Below are 19,307 nucleotides of genomic sequence, written 5' to 3'. Positions count from 1 at the left end.
TTGGAAATTTTCTCTTAAGATATTATTTAAATTAACTGTCTCTCTCTATAACTGTCTCTTTCTCTAATTTACTTATACATATATAAATATATACATAGTTTTTCTTGCCTCCAAAACTAACTTTACTATCAGCTACTATTTGTCATCAAAAAGACAGTATTATAGCAACATTATGGGCTACACAGGTGGCTGGTTACTCCACAGTTAACCGCGCTTTTAAAACATTGTTCCCATGGGAAAACTGTTCCAAAGAACCAATTTATAGCTGAACTTTTCAGAACAGACAATCACAAGCTGGGCCAAACAGTTTCATTAGTGTTTATATGTGAATAAAAATCAACAATTCCAATAAGGCTTTTTAAATATTAAACTGTTCTGCCAATTTTAACTTCAAGTTAAAATTTTGTTGTCAATCCTACATGCCTCTTCATTTGAAACAGTTCAATAAACAACGTGCAACTCTATGCCACTTTAATGCCAAATTTAGTCTTAAGAGTTTCTGCCACACACTATGCAACCAAGCAAAGGAGTCTGTTCATTTAAAGAACCACACCTGGGTATATCACAAGGCTCAGAATTAGCATTTCCTGAAACAGCCTCACATTCTCCCTTTGGGGCAGGGCCAAGGTTATTTACTCTCAAATAAATGTGTGAACAAATGGAAGTTCTTGGAATTGATGCATACAGTTCTTGGGAAAAATAGAAGCTTCCTAAGTAAAGGAAATTCTAGACTTGAAAAATATTTGTAAGCAGGTTGTCTTGCTTTTCTCTATAGTCAAATCTAATACTAGCCCCCTTACATGATCCCAAATTCTTATAATTCCTTTCACTTCCCTCCCTAAAGGAGGAAAGTTTTATTTATTTTCGTTGGCTCTCCAAACTGTCCCTAATATTTAGCTAAAAGAAGTTTATTAATTCCAGCAGTAAATAGAATCCATGAGTTCATGTTATAATTTATAAGTGTATTTCTTTTTCCCAATAGTGACATTACCAGTCAGCATTAGCAGGTACACAGCAGACCTTAATAAACGTTTGCTGAATTCATAAATTAATCAGACAAGAGATGGGCAATTTGTAAGTTGAATCAGTCTTGCTAACACTTTTCAAATACTAAGCCTAGCAAAACAAAAACAAACACAGAAATCTAAATAATTCTATTAACGAAGTCTGGACCCAGTTACATTTACCAGTTTTTATCTCTTTTGGCTATCCCAAGCTCTTCCTACTGTAGTAAACTGAGAATATAAGCATCAGACCACTGCAAATAAAATCAGAATTCCAAAAGAAATTTACAGAAAGCCAAAGGAAAACAAAGGAAACTAAAACAGAGATTATTAATTCTAATGTCTTAATTTTATTAAGGATACAACTGGTGTATAATTTAATAGTTCACAAAATTCTCAAAGGGGAAGCATTCCAACATTGGTTAACCTTGCTTTACACATAAGCAAGACCCAAAAAGTTACCCAGCTTTCAGGAGAAAGCAAAACTTTATGAGAAAGAGTGAAGAGTGCTGCAGTTTCCAAATGCTGGACAACCTAAGCTGTCACAATCACTTCAGGGCTTATTAAAAACACAAGTTCTCAAGGTTACTCATGATCGCCAAGAAAGGGTTAAGGAAGCTGTATTCTCAGCAGCCAGCCCAGATGATTCTCGTGAACAGGACAGGTTGGATATTACTGGTATGGAAAGAACAATGGCTAGAGTCAGAAGAAAGGAAAAAAAAAAAAAACTGCTAAGGACAGTCTCCAAGACACAGGTAAAATTAAGTTTAACTCAGCACCTGAGACAAGGGTTTTTGGTCCTCCTGACTTGACAGAAGTTTCACTTAATCACTGGCCTTGTTTCCTCATCAGAAAGTACAAAGGAGGTAAAAACTGTATCATTTTAAAAAAGGCCATGGAACTTTAAAATTCAAGGACAGTAAAACTTTATTCCTGGTGTCTACTAAGGGTTCCAAAGGAATTTCATGGGAAATTAAAAAAAAAAAAAACTCATGAGATCATAGAAAATATTTACAAATTCTGATAAAGGAGATCTTCTTGAATGATTGATTCAGGGTTTCAAATAACTAACACCACTTTGCTTTCTCTCAAGCACCCAGCATCACAAATCATACCCAGAAACTGAATTTTTTTAAAGGTAGGAATAGATCAGTCTGGCCAAGTCACATAGTTGGAAAGGTGAGCATTTGATATCACGACCTACCTTTCAGGACCTTCTCAGGTCAAAATGTTGTAGCCACTTCCAAACAAGAGACAAAAGTTTAGAGGAAGATGCTAGGAAAAAGGCAGGCAGAGGAAAAGGGCACGCAAGAGATCCTACTTAGACCAAAATGAATTTGGTAAAGAATCTACCTGCTACACAGGACTCGTGGGTTCGATCCCTGGGTCAGGAAGATTCTCTAGAGGAGGAAATGGCAACCTACTCTAGTATTCTTGCCTGGAGAATCCCATGACAGAGGAGCCTGACAGGCTACAGTCCATGGGGTCGCAAAGAGTCAGATACGACTGAGGCGACTTTGTAAGGTTCTAAGAAAGGCTTAACACTTCACCTAAAGGTGAATAGGAATAGGGCTGTTTGAATTACACAGTGGTTTACCCCTTACTTTAACCAGTTTCACCTAAGGTCGACAAAGGTCCAAAATAATAAATGGAACATTTCAGAAATAAACAATTCATAAATTTTTAACTGTTTGCCATTCTGAGCAGCATAATGTACTCTCACACCCTCCAGTCTGAGACCCCCTAATCATAGATATCATCTGCTCCTAACATGCCACTACTCACATCATCATGGCTTGATGATCCTCCTTCAGATGTATCATCAGGTCAATAGTAAGAAAACAAAAGAAGGTCAATAGTATCCTAACACTAAATCACAATGCCCATGTCATTCACCTCACTTAGTCTTATCACTCAGACATTTTATCACCTAGTATCATCACAGGAAGGTAAGTACAGTACACTAAGATATTTTGAGACCATAACTGCATAACTTTATTACACTGAATTATTATAATTGCTCTATTTTATTATGGCTGCCAATCTCTTGCTATTTATAAATTAAACTATCATAGATATGGATGTATAGGAAAAAAAAATAATAGTATATGGAGAGCTTGGTACTATCTGAGGTTTCCAACATCCACTAGGAGTCTTGGAACCTATAGGCATAGCAGGGGGAAGTTGTGAGGGGGCTACTGTACTTAATTAACATTATTAGCACTGTCATTAGAGTGGTGAGTAACAAGCACAGTGACTCTAGAACCAGACTTGCTTGGATTCAATAAACTGTTCATTTATCCAATAAATGTACTGGGTAATAACTACAGTTTACCAGCCCTTTCTCTCACAGGAGCCTTCTCTCTCCACAATTTGAGAACCACTGCTCTAGGCACAATCACTACACAAGCATTATGAACAAAAGTAAGTGGTCCAAATGTAAAGGTAAGCGCTGGCAAAAATTATCCAGACCCAGATTTTTTTCCATAATTCAGATAGTTTCAGATCTCAATCTCTCACCAGTAAATTTATCTGTATTGTTGTCACATACTCATGCATTTAAGAAACCTAAACATTAAGACTATAAAATTTTAAAGCAAAAACAGCCATTAGCACATATTCCTCTATACTTTCAAGTCCAATCTCCAAATCTCACAATTTAGAAATAAAAGTCCCCAGAAATTCACATTAATAAACTAAACAGTGACATATTGTAAGTATATATTCTATAGAGCTACTATAACCCATTGTGTGGGACATGCCTGCCACGTCTTCTGTCTTCCAAAGTGATCTACTTCTAGGATCACCTGCCCTGCTCTCTGTGTCCTCCACGGATCACTCAGCTGACAGCCAAGACCCCCAGACTCCAGGCAGAATATTTAGAGACTAACGCCAATGGGAACGTGGCTCTGATTCAAGGTCGCCTTAGGGTATACAGCAGCACAAGTCTGTGGATCTTCCATTTCTTAATACCAAGACCTCTGACTCAGGTACTGTAAAAGTTAACTGCATCATGTCAGTGTAAGAATATTTGGGGGGAGTAGTGTCTAAATCGGAGAAGGCAATGGCACTCCACTCCAGTACTCTTGCCTGGAAAATCCCATGGATGGAGGAGCCTGGTGGGCTGCAGTCCCTGGGGTCACTAAGAGTCGGACACGACTGAGCGACTTCACTTTCACTTTTCACTTTCATGCATTGGAGAGAGAAATGGCAACCCACTCTGGTGTTCTTGCCTGGAGAATCCCAGGGACGGGGGAGCCTGGTGGGCTGCCATCTATGGGGTCGCACAGGGTCGGACACAACTGAAGCGACTTAGCAGCAGCAGTGTCTAAATACAGAAATCATAAATGGACAAGTAACTAACATTTTCTACATATGTATGGATAGCAGAGTAGTAGGTAAGTGCTCAGATTTAAAACAGGTTTAAGTCTGAATGGGTGATACCATTTAATCTCTTTTTAAACTCAATGAGAAATTTACTGGCAATACTGACTGAGGTATTCACATCACATTCACACTGAGGTATGTCAGATACTGCAATAAGTACAAAATGCATGTACTTATTGCAGTATCTGACATACAATAAACATTCATATTATTAGTTACTGATACTTCATCCAAGATTCTATGAATCTGACACAGCATCAGGACTGGAATGAGTGTGAGGCAAACCAGATGGCTAGAGCACAAAATTAAGCTCTTACTTGTAGGACACAGAGTGAGTGCCTCTTAAAATTTTGTATACTAAACTCTTTGCTTGCCTCATCCTAGTCCTGCCCCTGCACAGTACACACAAGGATGGGCTAATACTGATTATCACAATGTCAAAAAGGACACTTACAATAGCCTTTTAAAACCTTTCCTTCCCCACTTGCCAAAATGAAGGCATATATAAATTACCTGGGCCACCCAAAAAGTTACAGGTGTCATCCAAAGCAAATTACAGTTTAGGAATTCTTAAAAAATGTGATCATCAAATGCATTTTAAAATTATTTGCTAAGTCTGTGTTAAAATTTTTATTCTCTTAGTGTATGTAGATCAATTTAATAAAGAAAGTTGTGGCCCAGAAGCAGGCTTGGTAGAAGAGTGATATCAAGATGTGGTCAAAGAACTTCCCAAAAAAATCTGTAAGAGGGGATAATCTATACAGGAAAACCAAAAGAGAATAGAATCAAAAGGCTTGTTACCTCTGATGGGAAAGGGGAACAACAAAAATAGCAACTGCTATTTGAGCTTCTAAGATATTTCTGCACAAGTTCAGGGGAAAAGACACATCTCTTTGGCAGTGACAATATTCTATTTTCTCCCCCTATTTGAATGCCTAAAGTTTTGTTCAATTCTGGTCTGAACAAAATTTAAATGAAAACATTTGTTGAAGGGTAGGAAGCAAATTTGTTCCTTTGAATGTGTTCATCTTTTGCCCACGAAGTTCTTAATCTAGTGGTTCATGAATTAAACGCCTAATTGCCTTAGTGTTTAAGATACATCTCTATATTCTTTTGCATTAGTATTTGTGAGTTTCAATTTCTCTAATACAACTCTAAAGCCTTCCTTTAAAACCCCTTAGAAATTCAACTTAAGCTCTCGTGGGCTCCCTCGTGGTTCAGATGGTAAAGCATCTGCCTGCAATGTGGTAGTCCTAGGTTCTGTCCCTGGGTTGGGAAGACACCCTGGAGAAGGGAACGGCTACCCACTCCAGTATTCTTGCCTGGAGAATTCCATGGACAGAGGAGCCTGGAGGGCTAAGTCCCAAAGAATCACACACGACTGAGCAACTAACACACACACGTAACACACGGCTCAGGCTTACCTGCTCTGTATCACTTATAGTCTTACATTTTCCTTAATAACTCCTTATCGCCTAAGGTTCGCTACAGTATGCAATGTGTATTTTCTTTATCAAATTTCTTTGCACCACAAGACTGCCACAAGGTGCTTAAATGTTGCTAAAATTATTAGCCCCAGATATTAGGTTGGTACAAATGTAATTGCAGTTTTGCACTGTTGAAATTTGCTGTTTGATATTGGAATATATTCTTAATAAATGTGGTTATGTTATACATTATTTTAAAGTGCATTTCTCACTTTATGTTTTTTTGCTAATCATTTACTACTTGCTGTTTATTTTATATTTATTTTGGACTATGGAAATGATGTTAGACAAAACGCAAATTCGGGCAATTTTCTCATCTGAGTTCAAAAAGGGTCATAAGGCAGCGCTGACAACTCACACCATCAACAACGCATTTGGCCCAGGAACTGCTAACGAGCACACAGTGCAGTGGTGGTTCAAGAAGTTCCGCAAAGGAGGTAAGAGCCTTGAAGATGAGGAGCACAGTGGCCAGCCGTCAGAAGTTGACAACAACCGAGAGCAATCATTGAAGCTGATTCTCTTATAACTACATGAGAAGTTGCTGAAGAACTCAACATCTCAACCATTCTACAATCACTTGGTATTAGAAGCAAACTGGAAGGTGAAAAAGCTAGTTAAGTGGGTGCCTCGTGAGCTGACTGCAAACCAAAAAAAAAAAACATTGCTTTGAAGTATATTCTCTTATTCTACACAACAACAACAAACTATTTCTCGATTGGATTGTTATGTGAGATGAAAAGTGGATTTTATATGACAACTGGTGGTGATGCAAGTTCAGTGCTGGACTGAGAAGAATCTCCAAAATACATCCCAAAACCAAACTTGCACCAAAGTCCTGGTTACTGTTTGGTAGTGTCTGATCTACTACAACATTCTGAATCCTAGTGAAACCACTACATCTGGTAGGTATGCTCAGCAAATTGATGAGATGCACCGAAAACTGCAATGCTTGCAGCCAGCACTGGTCTACACGGCCTAATTCTTATCCAGGACAACATCTGACCACACGTTGCACAACACTTCAAAAGTTGAATGAATTGGGCCTTACCTCATTCGCCAGGTTCACCTGACCTCTCGTCAACCAACTACCACTTCTTCAAGCATCTCACCAACTTTTTGCAGGCAAAATGCTTCCATAACCAAAAGGATGCAGAAAATGCTTTCCAAGAGTTTGTTGAATCCCCAAGCATGGATTTTTACACTACAGGAATAAACAAACTTCTTTCTCATTGGCAAAAATGTGTTGATTGTAATGGTTCCTATTTTGATTAATAAAGATGTATTTTAGCCAAGTTATGATTTAAAATTCACGGACTGAAACTGCAATTACTTTTGCACCAACCTAATAAATGGACTCTGACTCATTTGTTTAACAGTAAGTGAGAATAAGGACAAGATTCTATCTAGATAATGACATTTAACTTCACCTTTAGCTCCAAGTGATCTCAAATAAAAATGCTATTAGTCACAAGAAGAAATGAAGGAGACAGAATGGCATCTGTTTGTATCGTATATACAATTCTTCCCATGACCTTCACTTATAAAACTGTAATTCATTTTTCAAGGAAGGACACCAAAATTAAGGGAGGACCTCAGAAACCTCTCAAGTTTTGACAGTACTGTCAAAATGCCAATTTTATTACGAATAAAGTCATCTGCCAAGTGTCTACTCCTGAATAAAAGGCCACAGCATTATTCGAAATCCTATGGAATTAAACTAGACAGCCTTGTAACAATGTGAACTGCTATAGGGAGCAGTTGCACTCTGGAGGCTAGGTATGACTCATTTACCATTCCCAAATGCCTTTGGTTCCAGCAACATAAGAAGTCTAAGAAGGAAGCAAGAGTTTAACACCTGAGGGTTTTGTCCTTCCTGAACTCCAAACTCCATTAGATTTCCAGTTCATCCTGAAGACAGGATGGCTGAATAAGGCAGAAAGGCATATTTCAGTGCCAGGGACCCGAAGGTAACTCAGAAAAACTATCATTTTTTCCCCCTTCCTATTGGCTCTGATGCAAAATTATCAAATGAATTGATGCATGTTCAAGTACTTAATATATCAGAAAGACCAAATGTCCATATAATGGTCTTTCCACCCCGCTACTATCCACTAAATTATAAACACTGTACAGAAGTTTTATTCCTTTCTCTATTTCCTAGTACCTAGCTCAGTACTCTGCATAAGGAAGTGTAGTCGCTCAGTCGTGTCCGACTCTTTGCAATCCCGTGGACTGTAGCCCACCAGGCTCCTCTGTCCATGTGATTCTCCAGGCAAGAATACTGGAGTGGGTTGTCATTTTCTTCTCCAGGGGATCTTCATAGTCACTCTAAATCAGCAGCAGGGTAGGAGATGCGATAATGAAAAGCTAGATATAGTCCATGCCCTTGAGGGTGTGCAGTCTTGTAGGGAAGAGAGACAATAAAGAAATACATGTCAAGCTGCCACTTTACATAACTCCGGGGAGCATACCTGTGTCATACTATACATATACTTGCCCTATGCAAATTCAACGGGCACGTTTAACATTTTTCATTTTTGAAGAAAACAGAAAGAAAAATAACTATTGAAATACTGGGTGATTTTAACTCCATTCCGCAAATATAAGCCCCTGAATGAAAGTGATAAAGACATGGATCTGCTGCTACCCACCACTGGACTGAGAGCCACAGCTGTCCCCCAAATGAGAGGCTCACCACACTGTGACTCTTGTAGTATAATGTACATATTTCCTTTCCAGAAAGATCTCTGAATAGCAAGTTAAATACTTGACGCAGCACTCAAAGGAAAAGTAATTCTATTCCACTGCTAGAGAAAAAATGTATTTGTTAATGCTATGTCAGTTTCCAATGTGGTAACTTTCAAAATGTTCCTTTTAGAGTAAATTTTAAGTAATTTTTGCCTGCCACCTTGACTTTAGTATCTAAGACACAACGTTTTGTAACTGGAACTCTTTAAGTTGAGCCCTCCATCGGTGCTCAAAAACTAACATCATTTTTACTGCCATGATTAAAAATATAGTGTCTTAACTTCACCAGCATGGATTTAAATCCTAATTCCAAGCAATAAGTGGTTGTGTAACCTTGCGAAAGTTACTTAACCTCCCTATACTTTAGTTTTCTTAAACTGGGGATAATAGTGCCTCTATATCACAGGGTCATACAAAGATTTAAGGCAATTTTACACATAATATATATTTAACAAATATATGATAAATGAATAAATCAAAGTATCATTATTATACAATCTATCTCTTTCTGGTAAACTTATTGCCAAAGGACTGGCCTGAGTAAACAGTAATGACTACTACTTAGTATGTTCCACTGCTGTTACCCAATAATTCATAAGCCAGCTGATGAAAAAGAAAAATCTTTTTTTTTTTTAAATAGCAACACCTGATTCTAGACAACTGTACAGTGACACTGAGTTTGAAGACCCATTTCACTTTTTAAGTGGTTAAAAAGAAAGATCATGCACACCAAAAAACGTAAGCGTGACCCTGAAAAATATGATTATAATATTACATTGTATCCAAGATGCAATTAATTGTGTAGCTAAAATGAGAAAACTAAATTCTACATAGAAACAAAAATGGACCACCAAACTACACAGTTTACCTTTCTGCAAATAAATTATTTCTAACTGCTACAATAAAGGTGCTTTCACTTTTTACATCATGTGTGTGTGCATGCTTGTACTGCTAAAATATAAATCACTAATAACACTGCAACTTTCTATAACATTTCAAATGCAGTAATATACACCATCAATCACACAATTTAACTTCTAAATCACTTCTGCAGTTTATATTGTGGAGAAAAAATTAACATGGAATTAGCTTAAAATTCTTGGCACACGTTACCAATCGTAACAACCTTAATAACTGAACAAGATATAAGAAGCAGTACCTCAGTTTTATCCTTCACTTATTGGTATGCTAGGTCAATACGAATTTTATTATCCCTGATTCAAGTAACATAGGGACTTACCTAAAAATATAAGTTTAGGATTTACCAAAGACTTGTATTAATAATAAAAACTGGGCTAAATATGAGCAAGCACTTTTTGACAATATTTTGTGGGACAGTGAACTGGTAAATTCATGAAGCCATGCAAGGCTACAGCAACTCTGAGCTGCTGAACTTATTCTATACCATTATAGTAGTACTCTGAAGGATCAGAGAATTTGTTTTCAGAACCAAAACCTAGCACAATCTATTTCTGAATTGTCTTCATGTTTCGAAAGTAATATTTTTACTCTTGTAAGTACTGAGGTTTAAAGAAATAAGATATTACCTTAAGACCCACTGAAATATGACAATTTTCATGAAGCTCAAACTATAAGCTCCTTTGAAATAAACACCACTCAGTTTTATAGTCACCCTGTCTAAGGCAAGTTATATTAAAGGTAAAATTCAAAGGAAGATTACTGTGGTTAAAAAACAACAAAGAAAAGGGAAAATCATGAATTTTGTTGAAGACAGACGAGCTAACAGGGAAGAAGAGAATTCACAGAAAGTTAGTTTCTTGCATATCTATATTTTATTATAATTAATAAAGAGCAGGATAGTGATAAGGTCTCCAAAAACACTGTTATACAGAAATTTTGCTGTAATAGAAAATGATTCCTTTGCCATTTCCACACAGAAAACTAGCCCCATTTTACAGACCTCCAAGAAAGAACAAACATCTTTCTATAATTTGTATCCAACTTCTGTCAATAACCTCTTTTTATCCAAAGGTAGGAAACACATCTCTTTCATGCATTTTTGTATTTCTGCCCCTTGCAGAGTGCTGGATGCACTATGTATGGACGCACTGTGCATGAAAGCACTTACATTTATTCATACACTCAGCAAATAATTACTGACTACTTAACTTTGTGCTGGGCACTGTGTAAGTAATGAGGTAAGGCACATGACAAATAAGGGCCCACTCAGGAAGCTTACTGTCTAGTGAGGGAGACAGACACTTATAAAATAAACACAAAAATAATTAAGTTCCTATTGTGATGATGCTACAAAAAAGTACAGAGTATGGTGAATATATAGTAGGAACTTAGTTTGAGGAAGGAGGAGTCAAAGGTCAGGGAACATTCCCTGAGAAATGACATCTAAACTGAGACTTGAAAATTAACTAGGAGTTGGCCAGACTTGGGGCCTCCCTGGTAGCTCAGACAGTAGAATCTGCCTGCAAGGCAAGCAGGAGACCCGGGTTCAATCCCTAGGACGGGAAGATCCCCTGGAGAAGGGAATGGCTACCCATTCCAGTATTCTTGCCTGAAGAACTCCATAGATAGAGGAGTGTGGTGGGCTACAGTCCATGGAGTTGAAAAGAGCCAGACTTGGGAAGGGGAGGTGAAGCAGTCCAAGCAGGAGGATGAAACAGGTATAAATGCCCCCAAGTCAGGAAAGAGCTTATGCAGGTAGTAACTGAAAGGCACAGTAATGCAGGTAGTAACTGAAAGGCACAGTAAACAAGAAAGGCTGGAGATAAGGCTGGAAAGCTACACAGGAAACAAAAGAGAAACTGTCAGCACTGAATAGAGTAACAGGGTAATAGTACCTGAATATTTAAGTCATTTTAAGTCTTTTTCTCATGTAAAAATAAATAAGGAAACTGAGTCTTTATCTCAAAGTATTAAAAAGATCTATAGTTAAAAGACCTGGATTATGCCTTGGTACCGCCAGTTACTAGTTACAGAATCCTGCACTTAAAACCAATCTGAACTTCTTTCTTTATTCTCTTTGTAAATAGGTACTCAGTTATACCACCACAGTACTCCAGCATGTGACTGAAAGATGATAAACACAATAAAAACATTATCTTACCATTCTGTTACTGACCAGACAAAATACCAAAACTACGATGACCCTCAGAGATGAAGAAAAGTTAGTGGTACAATCTAACCAAGGACAAAAATTAGCATGCACTAGACAAGTGCATTCGGAGAAGGCAATGGCAATCTACTCCAGTACTCTTGCCTGGAAAATCCCATGGACGGAGGAGCCTGGTAGGCTGCAGTCCATGGGGTCGCTAGGAGTCGGACATGACTGAGCGACTTCACTTTCATGCATTGGAGAAGGAAATGGCAACCCACTTCAGTATTCTTGCCTGGAGAATCCCAGGGACGGGAGAACCTGATGGGCTGCCGTCTATGGGGTCACATAGAGTCGGACACGACTGAAACGACTTAGCAGCAGCAGCAGCACCAAAGTGTGTTATGTCAATTTCACTAATTCCCAAATTTTGCTGACTTTTGGTTCAAAAGTTCATTCCACAACCTCCCAAATGCATGCCAAAAATTAGAACTCGTTTCTCACTTCCTCCAACAAACCAAATGCCTGTATGTGGCCATATAGAAAATATATTAACATTCTTTCTTTACTATCACTGACTCATGATCAGTTTATGGTTTACTTTAACTACCGCACCCGTCTAACACAGCACTGAGTCAGTTATCTCCACATAATTGTCCACTTGCTTAGCTAGGTCTTCCTTTCTTGTGTACTGCATTTCTTACTCATGGTGCTAACTATTCTTGATTTTACTTCATTCTATAGTATTACACCTCTCTTTTATTTTAAAAGTCATTTTTATTTTAAAAGGAATGTAATAGAACTCCTGATCCTAGAAACTGTTTTTGCATTCAAAAGTTAAGACATATTGTGGGTAATTTTAATAACTGCAGAGTACATTCAAATGCGCCATATTTCAATGGTCAATGCATACAACAGTAAGCCATGACAGATTACCTGCGATCAGCAGATAACTGATTCTTATATATAAGCTTATTAGGAACAAATGTCAATGAATGTACTACTAAAACTCTATTAAAGAACTGTCTAATATTTATGCACTGTAATTATATGTGGTCACAACAATGGATAAGACTGGAACAAGCACACTATTTTCTGCTCAATACAAAACATAAATGTACTATTTTTCCATTCTTTAACATAAAACAAGGATGAGTTAAAACTCATAGATGGTAAGAAAAATAAAATATACAAAAGCCTGATGTTATTTACACACACACACGAAAAGAAAATGAGGGGAAGTAAAAACAAAAACGTCATGTTACCTCCAAGAAATGCAGCGTATCTTCTTTTCTAGTAATGAGCACACTAAACTGTCTCTTGATGCTGTATTATTTGAAAAAGTGTAAAATAAGTTTCGTGGAAGAATCCCAATCCCATTGTTCTCAGTTGAGAATAATAATAATAATACAGTCCTAAAGTAGAAAGGGAAAGGAGTATCTTTCAAGAGTAGAGATGAGCCATATTGTTACCTTTCTCCTGTCCCATTAACTACCCTTTAAAACGGTAGCACCATTCATTACTGAATATACCTCTAATATGAGGAAAAAACAGCTAAGTTGAAATTGATTCTTATTTTTCCAACAACAGATTAGAGTGAGTGCTTCTTTTATTGAGGAATTCACAGATGGCTTCTTAGAAATACCTAAAATGCATTACTTTGCAACTTCCTCTTCAAAAAACACAACCAACCTCCCCACTTTTTCTTTCTGGTACGGCAGCTCAGATTTAGAAGCTGGATTACAAATGGATTAGAGTCAGAAGATCTGTCCCTACGTGTGTGACCTTGTGCACATCATTTACCCCCTCAGTTTCCTTATTAGCATCCCACTAGGAATACTCCTTGAAACAGCAAAGGTGTAAATACATATTAAGAATTACATCTTTATAAAGTTAAACTTGCCTATTCGGAGCAAAATTACCTCCTTAGAGGGACCACATCATGAAACTGGAACTGAATCCGTAGATCTCTGTCAACGTTTTGACTCTTCCTTCTACAGTTCTCTTCTCTCAAAGGGCATAACCCGAGTCACCTTAAGAGTCGACTTCAAGTGCCCCTTCCTTCCTCCACTCCTTCCCTATCCTACTTCTAAAGCTAGGGGAAAACAGCAGTCTCATCTCCCCGCCCCAAGCCACACCTTCAGAGGACCCCACCCCAGGCACATCCGCCCTCTCCCTACTCCGGGGGCAGCAGAGGCCAAACTCGCCCTTCCCCTCCCGCCCCCACCTACAGGAGACTTCCTGGAGGCGTTCAGGCCCGAGCAGGGCAGGCGGCATTTACAAACCCGCTTTACGCCACTCGCGTAGGGTAACCTCGCTTACGCCCATAGGGCCCCGTTCCCAGCCCTGTCCGCTCCGCCTGCCAGAACCAAGCCCTAGTGCCTTAGCCACGGCCCCCATGTGACCCCAGACCTCTTCTGCTCCACGCGGGACCACAGGGACTGGGACAGAACAGCCACACCTTACCGGTTACTGAGGTACTGACTTCACTTCCCACCTTTGAAGCCCTCTTCAACTCCCGGATCAATTCACTCCGGCGACGCCGGAAGGACCCGAGAGGAACCAGGCGTTGTCCGGAATCCTGCCCAGCCGGAGTCGCGCAGGGGCCTATGGGGACTCGTAGTCCCGCTCGCTGGCATCATCGGCAATTCCTGCATACCCAGGACTACAATTCCCGTCAGGCTATGCGATGCAACCGAAGACTATGGGTGGGGACACTTTTAGCCAATAAGGAGAGAGTCCCTGCCTTTGCGGGAGGAGGTGAGAAGAAGAGAGAGGGTGCACAGAAAGAAGAGGAAGGGAGGGGTCAGCTCTCACCTGCGCCAATCAGGATGCAGGGTCGGCCCGGCAGGCGTCTCACCCATTGTGGGGGCGGGCTAGCGGAGGCAAGGAGGGAACGAGGGTGGGGGAAGAGCTTCAAGTGGCTAAAGTGAGGCGGCTGAGCCTCGCGGGCGGCGGGGAAGTCACTGGGGAATCGCCAGGGTGGAGGGAAAGCGAGATGTGGGGATGCGCTCCGGCCGAAGGATCAGTTTCCCCGAAAGCGGCCAAGCACCAGGCACACCGATCGTTCAGACCTGCGGGTCGGGCAGGGATAGGTTGAGCCTAGGCTACTCGCGGATATGCCCTGACGGGGCGGGGAGCTGCTCCAGGTGTCAGGCTACTGCGTGAGGGGAGAGGGGTCACCAGGGGAGGGAAGCGGCAAAGAAGCTGCAGGAGCGCGAGGAAACGCTTAGGTACCAGAGCAGCAGCTTCCCGCTGGCTCCAGCCAGGACAGCAGCCGGAACAGCAGGGGGAGGAGCAACAGCTGCTGAATTCGCCAACTAGAGGAGGGGGAGGCGGAGCTTGGGTCCCTGTAGCAGCCGAAGGCGCAGCCTGGACTGTAGTTTCCCGGGAGAGAGAGCAGGAACAGGAGCGGAGCGCAGTCCTCGAAGCCTTAGGTCCAGCATCCCGCCAGGGGTTGCAGGTGTGTGGGAGGTAAGCGTGGGTGCCTCTCCTGGGCTTCTGCTCTGCCCAGGAGAAAGCGTCTTCCAATAGGAATTTTATCAAGGCACAGCTAAAAAGAGTCTCTGACTAAGGTTAGCGAACTGGTGCAAACCCTTTTAGGTGAAAGATATACGTTTTTGGAGTTTAAGGGAGGATAAGGCAGCAAAAGGTGGCTTGACTCGGGGCATTAAGGGCGTGGTTAGTGTTTTTGATCTGAGTTGTACCATTAAACTGTTCTGGGAGATTTTAATATTGAGGAAACCCTGCTAATTGAGGGCAAGGTGGATGATATTTGGGTAGGTGCGTAGCTGGTAAAATACAGAAAATTTTGTCATTGATAGAGAATTACTTCAGAACTGTTTCGCTGGTCAAATAACTTTGCAGTTTTCCTCACTATGTGCCCTTTATGTTGTTTTATCAGATTGTCCTGCTACAGATCCGTTTTCGGTGGTTATACTGCAGGTTTCTAGAATTGCAAGATCTCTATTAAATAATCAAATGCAGTCAGAAATAATCAAGATGATTGAACCTATCAGAAGTATAACTTTTGCCAGCAATCATGTAAAAATGCTTTTTATAATAGAGGGATACTTAGCTTTCCCTGCCAGTGGCTCTAGAATATCGGAACAAAGACCAGGACTCAGCCTACAGTGGGAACGTATGTTGTACTTCACTGCTGCCCCTTATTCTCTCATTTGTGTCTAGTAGTATTTGTACATTTTAACAAACAGAAGTACCAAGAGAGCTGTGCAAGGATCTTTTCTGTTTAGAGATCATGTGCTAAGTGATTTCCCTTAGTATGCATTATGATGGGTTCAGACTTAACACATGTAATGGTATTATAAAATAATAGTTTATTCTCAGTACGAAACCATGTGTGGTTTCTTTGACTATAATTAAATACCTGTAGATGGAAATATGTTTTTAATTCTAGATAAAGATGAAAGTCCCATCTACCTTTGTGTAACTATGACAGAATTACAGCCTTTTTTTTAAAAAGAAAGGTTGTAAAAAGCTATTTGCCCAGTTCATTTTCTTTTTGTTACAGAGGTTCCCCCAGATTACATAGCTTTTAATCATAGTAGCATATTGCAGCACATTTTGCCCAGAAATGCTTTCTTTGTGACAGTTGTATATTTCAGAGTCTGCCTGAATACTTTAATTTGGGATTTTTTTTTCTTTTTAACTGGGGTCAGTAAAATGGAATAATTGCCTTCTATTTTTTTGTTTCCATGGTTTGCTGATTCACTCATGATTTTTGGATTTTATTTCTGTAACACACACAGAATTCTTTTCTGAAAAGAAATGGCTAGAAAAAATTCATAGCTTAAAGTTTAATCCTACTGAGCGCTACCACTGATAAGCCTAAGTGACTTAATCAATGTATATACTCCAAAAGCCCCTCCCATACTCTCACAATTAGAGAAATATATAGGGGACACATGTTAGAAAAACATTGTCTTTTTAGATTGTACTCAAGTAGATCAAGTAAGTATTAGAAGCAACAAAGAGCTTAGAAGGAAGAAAAGGCAACAGTAGCCACTAAACTTCGCAACTATGGTTAAGGAAGGGATTTTATCTTTGCTGCATCACCAGAGAGTCTGTGAATCTACATATAGCTGATATGACCTGTGGAAATGATTTTAGGTGGAAAAATGGGTACTAGGGTGTAGTTAGGTTTGGAAAAGATTGTGTTTGCCCTTGTTATTTCTGATTAAGTAGATCATCCTGAATCAGTCTGTTTCTGTCTCAGGCTCTGCTACTGTTTCATTTTGTGAAACTGAATACTTGCTGTCACTGGGTTGTTTCTACCATGTAATAATAATAATTAAGAATAATACTGGCACTGAAATTCTTTCAGGGTCTTTATCAAAAGATCTTTTTGACAGGGTTTGGTTGGGAGTCAGTTAGTAATCAAGTAAATAAGATAGAAAATACATACCAAAACAGTTGAAATTCAGATGTACTTTGAGTCCCAACTATTTATAGGTCTTGATGCTTTGAAGCATCAAAAAGGAATTCTCATTATGAATGAATGAGTCTGTGGTATTAACAGAATTTTTCACCTTTTTCCAAGATATGGATCTTTTTTATTGTGTCAGTGTAAAAGATTGGGTTTCTGTATCATTTGAGAATAAGAAAACCATGTTTTTATAAGGAAGAAAATCATTGGCAGTATGTGGCACTTGAGTATTTGTTACCTTGGACTCTTGACACATTTTAAATTGGTGTTCACACTAAATCTCAGAATTCTTAAATGTTACTGGTGAGAAGTTCCTCATATGACAGTTTATAGTTTTCTGTGAAGCATTACTTGGTTTAAAAGCACATTATTCTGCTCTTTATTTTTACTATTTGCGTATGGCTATCAGAGTATATACAGGATGAGAAAGGAAAAAAAAATCAGCAGAATGCAGAATGTCTCTCAAGTGGAAGATGCTCATGGGATTAGTGTCCTTTAGCTGAAAGACCTGGTTAATTTCAAATTACAATATATATTGGACTTTTTTTTTTACATAACATTCTAACTCTAAGCCTATTGAGTAAAAATAATTGAGTAGCATGGATTTCTCTCTAATAGGAGGATTCACTGTTGCATGCAGCACAAAAGAATAAGATTTAAAGGTTCAAGATCAAATGGTTTTGATGTGGGACAGGGATAGGTGGCATAGAGGACAAGGGGGGATAAATATGAGGAAAAATGTATGAGACACATACCCTTAGCAAGAGAAAAAAGAGATTTGATCCTTTTTTGGTTGAATGCCTGTAAGTGATTTCATGACCTTTTTTTTCCCCCAAGTTATTAATTTCTAGAGGCCTACACCCATTGTGGGAGACAGTACTTTCCTACATTATCATTTTAACTGAAGCCAAATAGACATTAATTCATTACATGTTGAATAATCATCGGTTATTGAAGCAAAGTGGAAAGACTACTGCAGGTGTATATGTGTATGTGAAACTTAGTATTATTTGGATATAATATTAAAAAGTAAAAACTGATGTTTTCCCCTAAATAACAGAAGTACTTGAACTAGACACTAAAGCAAGATACCCCTTGCTTCCTGCCCCTGCCACCTTTAAAAGCCATCTTCTAAAGTTAAATACTGCTTTGAGGATCAAGATTAATTGTCATACAGAGGTAAAGATTTGTTTCTGTTTTATTTTCAGTCTTATGTTTAATGTCAGCATTTAGTCATTAAAGTTTGGTTAACTGTGTTTTAAGTAACAATTATTAGCTCCTGGAGACTCTATGCTCCTTTCCTATCTTTTGCTCTTAGCACCAACATCATGCCCAGCAGAAAGAAGTTGCCCTATAACCACTTACTATTTCAAGAACTTGGAACCAATACTTCTTTAATGTATGTGTTGAGACATCTTGCACTTTGATGAAGAAGTCAGTTGCCCTCACAGAATAATTACTCTACATTAGGCCTTCTGAGAATGTCTTTGTGCTGTTTAGCCTTTACCAAAGTGTTACTTGAGCCCGATTTGATTCCGACTGGGCTGCAAAGATTTACCTACAACTTTGTGTGCCCCCATTTCTAAATTCATCGCAGAGACAAGGAATTATAGGCAAGGAAAAGGGCTCTCCTGCTAGTGGCACTTAAGATCAGCCTTCTACAACCAGAGGAACCTGTGGCTCACCATCATACACCTTAATAAGATACCTTTGTTGAAGCTTATCTATTAAAAATCATATTTCATTCTATAAAAATTGAATTTACTCTTCAATTTTTTCTAATCATTCTTTTTTTAAAAAGTCAGATTTATTGTGTTTAAGCACATGTGGAATTGGGCATTTATTGTTTTTGTACTTGACCTTCCAGAAACAATCTGATTAGTGTTAGAATTAAGAATTCAAATGTGATTTTCCTTTTATTATTATAAGACCTGGAGAATTTAATTGTAAATAGTTCTTTAGCAGTGAATTTAATAAGGGCAGATATTTAACTTGTCTTTTGTTTACTTTTTAATATGCCTTTATTAGCATACTGATATAGAGTTTGACTTAGATGATTGATTAATCTTCATGTTTCGATGGCATTACTCTTTAGCTCAGCACAGTGTCTTGTATAGAGTTAGCTGAGTTCCTGTCTTCCTCACCAGATGCATAGTATCTTCAGA

At 38.9% G+C, this 19,307-nt stretch overlaps 2 protein-coding genes across 5 annotated transcripts in view; one reads left to right on the top strand and one right to left on the bottom strand.

The window, feature by feature from the left end:
- The window catches only part of PDCD10 (programmed cell death 10), a 51,166-nt gene extending 36,916 nt beyond the window's left edge, over positions 1–14,250 (bottom strand). The window contains exons 1-2 of one of the 3 annotated variants that reach the window (XM_005201716.5): positions 14,163–14,250; positions 12,962–13,022 (exon numbers count right to left, since the gene is read on the bottom strand). The gene's annotated coding sequence lies outside the window, so the exon portion shown is untranslated. 3 annotated transcript variants of the gene reach the window in all.
- Positions 14,251–15,039: 789 nt separating this feature from the next.
- SERPINI1 (serpin family I member 1) overlaps positions 15,040–19,307 on the top strand; it is an 83,133-nt gene continuing 78,865 nt past the window's right edge. The window contains exon 1 of one of the 2 annotated variants that reach the window (XM_010801405.4): positions 15,040–15,170. The gene's annotated coding sequence lies outside the window, so the exon portion shown is untranslated. The remainder of the gene's footprint in view (positions 15,171–19,307) is intronic. The other variant, NM_001192238.1, reaches the window with a different exon arrangement.

Source organism: Bos taurus, chromosome 1 (genome assembly GCF_002263795.3).
Source record: "Bos taurus isolate L1 Dominette 01449 registration number 42190680 breed Hereford chromosome 1, ARS-UCD2.0, whole genome shotgun sequence".
NCBI classification, from domain to species: Eukaryota; Metazoa; Chordata; class Mammalia; order Artiodactyla; family Bovidae; genus Bos; species Bos taurus.
This window is presented reverse-complemented; position numbering and strand designations above follow the sequence as displayed.